This window comes from Trachemys scripta, chromosome 2 (assembly GCF_013100865.1).
Source record: "Trachemys scripta elegans isolate TJP31775 chromosome 2, CAS_Tse_1.0, whole genome shotgun sequence".
In the NCBI taxonomy this organism is placed as follows: Eukaryota; Metazoa; Chordata; order Testudines; family Emydidae; genus Trachemys; species Trachemys scripta.
In genome coordinates, this window is record NC_048299.1 from 78,733,363 (window position 1) to 78,741,844 (window position 8,482).

Consider the following 8,482-nt stretch of genomic DNA (forward strand, 5'->3'; position numbering starts at 1 on the left):
GGGCCGTGTCGATTTCTGTCCAGGTGAGGCAGTCGACTCTGGGCCCACCTCGATCACTGGTGCCTACGCAAAAGCTCCAGCTCCCGTCCACGCTGGAAGCATACCAGGCCGCCAGAGATCTCCTCCACCTGACGGCACCGTTCTTGCCTGCCAGGGAGGAACCCTCAACGCCGACAGAGCCCCGTCCTCTGGTGCACTCTAAGGGAAAGCTGGCTATGATGTCAAGGCAGTCCCCTTCGCCTTGTCCATCGGCCCTACACGCTCCGACAGAGAGCCTACCTGCTCCCCGAGCTCTCGACGTTCGAGGCACCGAGGATCAGCTCCTCCATGGTCTTCAGTGTCTGAGACCTCTGAATTGGAGCCCGACTCCTACCGCTCAAGTAGGAGCAGAAGTCGTAGAGCGAGGTCAGGCAGAGACAGAAGGGAGCATCAGGCGTGGCCTCTGCAGTGGCAGAACCCACCTCATTGGCCCTTCTGGACTCCCTGGGCTTATCACCAGGGCCAGGGAGGAACCCAGGACCCATGCTCATAGACATCTTCAGTCGCTTCTGCCACTTCCGTGCCACCTTTCGCTGTGAATCCACCCCTCAGTGCCTACGGTCCCGACACCTTTGCCTCCGGCCCCATCGTCGACTCCAGCACCGTGCTCGGCTTCAACTTCGGCACAGGCCTTCACAATGTCGATGCACTCATCTCCCATGCCTGCACCATTGTCGACGTCGACCTTGATGTAGGCACCTATAGCCCCGGTGCCAATGTCTGTGAGCATGCCGACGCAGCTGCCTCTGATGAGACTGATGCTGAAGCCAATGTTTGCTATGATGCCTACTGGCCCAGCACCAGATGCACTAACAAACCTCCTCCAATCCTGCCCCGGGAGTCACCTCCAGGGCAGACGGTAGGCAGCTTCCACTACTGGCACACGCTTCCTCCTCCTTGTCGCCGGACGAAGTGTTGGCAGGGATGACCATAGCTCTTGCGTTAGAGGATAACAGAGTCCTACAGCAGTTGCTCTGCAGGGCTTCCCAAGGTCTGGGCATCAAGGCCAAGGAGGTGGTAGAGGACACAGATCCAATGGTGAACATCCTAGCACCCTCGGGGCCTTCACAGGTAGCGTTACCCCTCATAAAGATGGTGGTGGACACCACTAAGACCCTGTGGCAGATGCCGGCATCCCTGCCACCCACTGCCAAATGCAATGAGCGCTGGTATTTCATCCCCTCCAGAGGCTTTGAGCATCTCTACTCCCATCCGCCTCCAGACTCGCTAGTGGTCGATGCAGCTAACCAGCGGGAGAGACAGGGTTTCCAATGTCCTTCCCCAAAGAATAGGGATGCTAAATGGCTGGACCTCGTGGGTAGAAAGGTCTACTCCACTAGTGGTTTGCAACTCCGTATTGCTAACCAGCAGGCCATTGTGAGCTGGTACTCTTATAACACCTGTGCTTCAATGGCAAAGTTCACGGAGCTCATCCCTTCGGACTCTCGGTCAGAGTTCACCCCCTTGGTGGAAGAAGGGAAATTGGTCTCCTGCGCCTTCATTGTAGGCAGCTTTAGACCCTGCAGATGCTGCCACAAGAGTCATGGCGACAGAGGTGACATGGTGCGGTGGAGGGCCTGGTTACAAGTCTCAGGGTTACCCTATGAAGTCCAACAAACAATTCAGGACCTCCCGTTTGAGGCGGAGACTCTGTTTTCAGAGAAGACAGACAAACGACTCCACAGCCTAAAAAATTCCTGAGCCACCCTCAGATCCTTGGGCTTCCATACCCCCACCACACAGCAGAAACACTTCCCCCCCAACCTGCTCAAAGGTTCCAGTAGCAGAACCGCCAGGACAATTCTAGGAGGAGGAACCAGAGCGGTAGGAGAAGCCAACATCCCTCCACTAATCAAGGCCAGCCCAAACTGCCCTCTGGCCCTAAACCGGCCTTTTGAAGGTGCGGTCGAGGACGGTGCACCAGACCAGAGACTGGATTCACCCTGCCTTACCTTTTCCTCCCAACTATCCCCTTTCTACCATGCATGGCCCCATATGACTTCGGACCACTGGGTGCTTCGCACGGTAGAGAGGGGATACTCCATCCAATTCTGTTCCCTCCCCTTCTCTTCCACCCCCCTTCCCCGTCCCTCTTCAGGGATCCTTCTCACGAGCAACTTCTCATTCAGGAGGTGCAGTCGCTCTTAGCACTGGGGGTGGTGGAGGAGGTTCCACTGGAGCACAGAGGCGAGGGTTTTTATTCACGTTATCTCCTAATACCGAAGGCCAAAGGTGGCCTCAGGCTTATCCTGGACCTGAGCAACCTCAACAAGTTTATGAGGAAACTCAGGTTCCACATGGTCTCCCTGACCTCCATTATCCCTTCACTGGATCCAGCAGACTGGTATGCCGCCCTCAACTTGAAGGTCACGTATTTTCACATAGCAATCGCGCACAACCACAGAAAGTTCCTCAGGTTTATGGTCAATGGTTCCCATTACCAATTTACTGTCCTCCCTTTTGGCCTGTCAGCAGCACCTCGAGTCTTCACCAAGTGCATGGCAGTCATCGCCACCTTTCTGCAGAGACATCAGGTACGGGTGTTCCCATACCTCGACGACTGGCTGATCCAGGGCTCAGGTGGAAGCTCAGGCGGCATTCATCAGAGCCACCTTAGAGAATCTGGGCGTACTACTGAACGAGGCAAAATCGACTCTGTCCCCAGTCCAGAGGTTAGAGTTTATAGGGGCAGTTCTGGACTCAACCCAAGCCAGAGCATTCCTCCTGCAGGCGAAATTCCAGGCCCTCAACGCCATGATCCAGGGACTCAGGCTGTTCCCCACCACCACCGCGAGAAATTGTCTCAAACTTCTCAGCCACATGGCGGCTTGTACGTAGTGTGGTTTGGCACACCAGACTCAGGCTTTGGCTGCTTCACTCATGGCTTGCGTCAGTGTACAACCTGCCAGAGACAGCTTGGACAGGATCGTGACTCTGCCTCGCCCTATCCTCAACTCGCTCCTATGGTGAACGGACACTCAGCAGGTGTGCTCAGCTGTGCCCTTCGCTGCCCCACAGTCATCCCTGACGCTAGTGACGGACGAGTCAGACTTGGGGTGGGGAGTTCATCTGGGGGACCACAAGACGCAGGGCCTCTGGTCACAGACAGATCTCCGTCTTCATATCAATGTCAGGGAGCTCAGGGCGGTACACCTAGCGTGTCAGTCATTCCGCCCATATCTAGCAGGTCGCTGTGTATCGATCGTGACGGACAATACGACTGCGATGTTCTATATCAACAAACAGGGGGGTGCACGCTCCTCTCCTCTGTGCCAGGAAGCCCTCAAGTTATGGGACTTTTGTATAGAGCACTCAGTCGATCTACAGGCATCGTACCTTCCAGGGGTCCAGAATGAGCTGGCGGACTGCCTCAGCAGGTCTTTTCACAGCCACGAGTGGTCCTTTGCCCGGACGTCGCACCTCGCTCTTCCAGAGGTGGGGTTGTCCCCTGATCAACCTCTTCACCACACGATGCAACAGGAAGTGTCAGCACTTCTGCTCCTTCCAGAATCACAGTCTGGACTCCACCGCGGACATGTTCCTCCTCCATTGGGGGGGACCGCTTCTATACGCCTTCCCACCCATACCGCTCGTCTACAAGGCCGTGCTCAAGATCCACAGAGACCAGGCTCGGGTCATTCTCATAGCACCAGCCTGGCCCCGCCAGCATTGGTAAACGTCTCTCCTAGACATGTCAGTGGGAGCCCCAATTATCCTGCTGCTCTTCCGGGACCTTCTCACGCAGGATCACGGGCAGCTCCAGCACCCGAACTGGCAGTCACTGCATCTCACAGCCTGGAGGCTCCATGGCTGACTACATTCGAGCTTTCTTGTTCAGAACAAGTCAGACAGGTTCTCTTGGGCAGTAGGAAACCCTCCACTAGGGTCACATATCCAGCCAAGTGGAAGAGATTTTCAATCTGGTCAGCTCAGCGCGACTTTGCCCCGGCGCTAGCCTCAGTGCCCCAGATTTTGGATTATCTCTTCCACCTAAAGCAGGAAAGTCTCTCCCTGTCTTCTATAAAAGAGTACACCTGGCTGACATCATGGCTTTCCATCCAGGGGTACAGGGCTGCTCGGTTTTCGCTAACCCCCTGGTCAGTCGCTTCCTGAAGGGCCTCGACAGGTTGTACCCGGTCTGCCAAGCGGTTCCTGCTTGGGACCTTAACTTGGTCCTCTCTAGGCTCATGGGGCATCCCTTTGAGCCTCTAGCAACATACTCCCTGCTCTACCTCTCCTACAAGGTCGCTTTCCTGGTGGCAATAACTTCAGCCCGGAGGGTGTCTGAGCTCAGAGCTCTAATGTCCGAGCTGCCCTACACCGTGTTTTTTAAGGACAAGATTCAGCTCAGACCACATCTGGCCTTTCTCCCGAAGGTGGTATCGCAGTTCCCACATCAACCAGGACATTTTCCTCATGGTTTTCTACCCCAAGCCTCATGCGAGTAGCAGGGAGCAGAGGCTCCATACTCTCGACGTCCGCAGAGCGCTGGCCTTTTACATCAAGAGGATGAAACCGTTCAGGAAGTTGGTACAGCTCTTTGTCGCAATAGCGGACAGGATGAAGGGCCAGCCTGTTTCGACACAGCACATTTCATCATGAATTGTGGCCTGCATTACCGAGTGCTACAATCTAGCAGGAATCCCAGCGCCCCTGATAACGGTGCATTCTACAAAGGTGCAAACTTCATTAACAGCTTTCCTGGCTCAAGTCCCCACCCAGGAAATCTGCAGGGCAGCAACGTGGTCATCGATACACACTTTCGCTGCACACTGTGCAATTACTAGGCAGGCCAGAGATGATGCGGCCTTTGGTAGAGCAGTACTCCAGTCAGTGGACAGCTCCGACCTCACCTCCTAATTTTGCTTGGGAGTCACCTGATTGGAATCGACATGAACAAGCACTCAAAGAAGAAAAAATGGTTACTCACCTTCTCATAACTGTTGTTCTTCGAGATGTGTTCAAGTCCATTTCAATACCCACCCTCCTACCCCTCTGTCGGAGTAGCTGGCAATAAGGAACTGAAGGAGTGGTGGGTCGGGCTATATATTAGGCGCCATAAAGGCGCAACTCCAGGGGTGCCCAGGCCCAGGCCGACCCGACGGATGCTGCTAAGGGAAAAATCTTCCAGCAATCGCGCACACACCTGATTGGAATGGACATGAACAACACATCTCAAAGAACAACAGTTACGAGAAGGTGAGTAACCGTTTTTTCTTAAAACAAACAACATATGCTGGGTCATCATCCAAGACTGCTATTACATGAAATATATGGCAGAATGCAGGTAAAATCAAGCAGGAGACATACAGTTCTTCCCCAAGGAGTTTAGTCACAAATTTAATTAACACATTTTTTTTTAACGAGCATCATCAGCATGGAAGCATGTCCTCTGGAATGGTGGCTGAAGCATGAAACATACGAATGTTTAGCATATCTGACACATAAATATCTTGCAATACCGGCTACAAAAGTGCCATGCGAACGTCTGTTCTCACTTTCAGGTGACATTGTAAATAAGAAGTGGGCAGCATTACCTCCCAGTAAATGTAAACAAACTTGTTTGTCTTAGTCATTGGCTGAACAAAAAGTAGGAGTGCGTGGGCTTGTAGGCGTTTTACATTGTTTTGTTTTTGAGTGCAGTTATGTAACAACAAAAAAATCTACATTTGTAAGTTGAACTTTCACGATAAAGAGATTGCACTACAGTACTTGTATGCAGTTAATTGAAAAATACTATTTCTTTTGTTTATCGTTTTTACAGTGCAAATATTTGTAATAAAAATAATATAAAGTGAGCAGTGTACACTTTGTATTCTGTGTTGTAAGTGAAATCAATATATTTGAAAATGTAGAAAAACATCCAAAAATTCAATTGGAATTCTGTTGTTTAACAGTGCGATTAAAACTGCAATTAATTTTTTTAATCGCATTAAGTTTTTGAGTTAATCGCATGAGTTAACTGCAATTAATCGACAGCCCTAATTTTTACTTCTGTTTCCTCCTCCCCTTATTATTTTTATGTGGTTGTGTCTGTTTCTGGGCCTACCTGAAACTAAGAAGCAAAACGAAGAGGTGCACGAAAGCAAATACAGTAACTCCTCTCTTAAAGTCATCCTGGTTAACGTTGTTTCGTTGTTACGTTGCTGATCAATTAGGGAGCATGCTCGTTTAAAGTTGCGCAATGCTCCCTTATAATGTTGTTTGGCAGCCGCCTACTTTGTCCACTGCTGGCAGGAAGAGCAGCCCGTTAGAGCTAGCTGGTGAGGGCTTGGAACCAGGATGGACCGGTAGAGCCCCCCATCAGCTCTCTGCTCCCCTAAGTTGCCTGTGCAGCAGCCGCCCAGCAGGCTACCAATTGCCAGCAGTTCAGCTGTCCCTCCCCCGACTGCTGTGTGCTGCTCCTGCCCTCTGCCTTTGAGCTGCTCCCGGGAGCCTCCTGCTTGCTGTGCAGGGGAGGGAGGTAGTGGGGGGCTAATGTCAGGGTGGTCTCCCTTCCCCCTCCTCCTGTCCCCCGCTTACCCCTTCTCCATATAGAACAGAGTGGGGACATGACAGGGCTCAGGACAGAGAGAGCTTGCTGGCCGCAGCTGCTGTCTCAACTTCCTGATCTTTTTAAAGGCAATGTACTTAGAGTGGGGTCAGCGTACGTAAAGGGGCAATGCACATCTCTCTCTCTCTCCAACACACAGGGTGTGTGTCTCTCTCTGCCATGCTGTCTCCCCTCCCTCCATTCGTGCTGCCTTGTAGAGTGTGAGGCTACATTAACAACAATGTGTTAACCTTTGAGGGCTCAGCCGAATGCTAGTTCATCATTTAGCAGTAAGGCATTCCCTTGAAAATATCCCACCCTCTAACTTCACCACCTCAACCAAGCTTCACAATCATCATTGCAGTGTACACTATTAAATTGTTTGTTTAAAACTTATACTGTGTGTGTGTATATATATATATATAATATAGTTTTTTGTCTGGTGAAAAATATTTCCCTGGAACCTAACCTGCCTTATTTACATTAATTCTTATGGGGAAATTGGATTCGCTTATATCGTTTCGCTTAAAGTCACATTTTTAGGAACATAACTACAACGTTAAGCGAGGAGTTACTGTAACCCAAATGGAAGGTGATGTAAGTGTTTTCAAAGCCAGCTGAGATTCTGTTGAAGAAGACAGCTAGTGATAGAATATCTTCACGGAATCAGTCTCCTACAATGAATAGGAAAGTCTTGTTTTGTCTCAGCCTGTACTTTCATTATTATCTGGCAATCTGAGACAATTTTTTGTTGTTGTTTTCACCAAATTGTCCAGACACACTCACGGTTAACCAAAAAAACCACAGGCTCTTATCATTGTAACCCTTTTTTCCTTCCCCTTCCAATGTGTATTACCATCCCTTGGCAAGCTGTGTTTTAACTTGGTGTCTGATCCTTCAAACCCTACTGAGTGTATTGACTGCTACTGAGAGTAGTCCCCTTATAATCAACAGGTCTACTCTCCACAAGAAAGTACTATGTCCAGTGGTAAGCATGTGCAGGATCTGTCCCTTAAATTGTAAGGTCTTTGAAGTAGGGATGTTGTCTTTTTTCTGAAAAGCCCTACTGTATGTTTAGTGTTATAAAAATACTGTACAAAGCAACAGAGGGTCCTGTGGCACCTTTACGACTAACAGAAGTATTGGAGCATAAGCTTTTGTGGGTGAATGCCCACTTCATTCACCCACGAAAGCTTATGCTCCAATACTTCTGTTAGTCGTAAAGGTGCCACAGGACCCTCTGTTGCTTTGTACAGTATTTTTATAACACTAAACATACAGTAGGGCTTTTCAGAAAAAAGACAACATCCCTACTTCAAAGACCTTACAATTTAAGGGACAGATCCTGCACATGCTTACCACTGGACATAGTACTTTCTTGTGGAGAGTAGACCTGTTGATTATAAGGGGACTACTCTCAGTAGCAGTCAATACACTCAGTAGGGTTTGAAGGATCAGACACCAAGTTAAAACACAGCTTGCCAAGGGATGGTAATACACATTGGAAGGGGAAGGAAAAAAGGGTTACAATGATAAGAGCCTGTGGTTTTTTTGGTTAACCGTGAGTGTGTCTGGACAATTTGGTGAAAACAACAACAAAAAATTGTCTCAGATTGCCAGATAATAATGAAAGTACAGGCTGAGACAAAACAAGACTTTCCTATTCATTGTAGGAGACTGATTCCGTGAAGATATTCTATCACTAGCTGTCTTCTTCAACAGAATCTCAGCTGGCTTTGAAAACACTTACATCACCTTCCATTTGGGTTACAGTAACTCCTCGCTTAACGTTGTAGTTATGTTCCTAAAAATGTGACTTTAAGCGAAACGATATAAGCGAATCCAATTTCCCCATAAGAATTAATGTAAATAAGGCAGGTTAGGTTCCAGGGAAATATTTTTCACCAGACA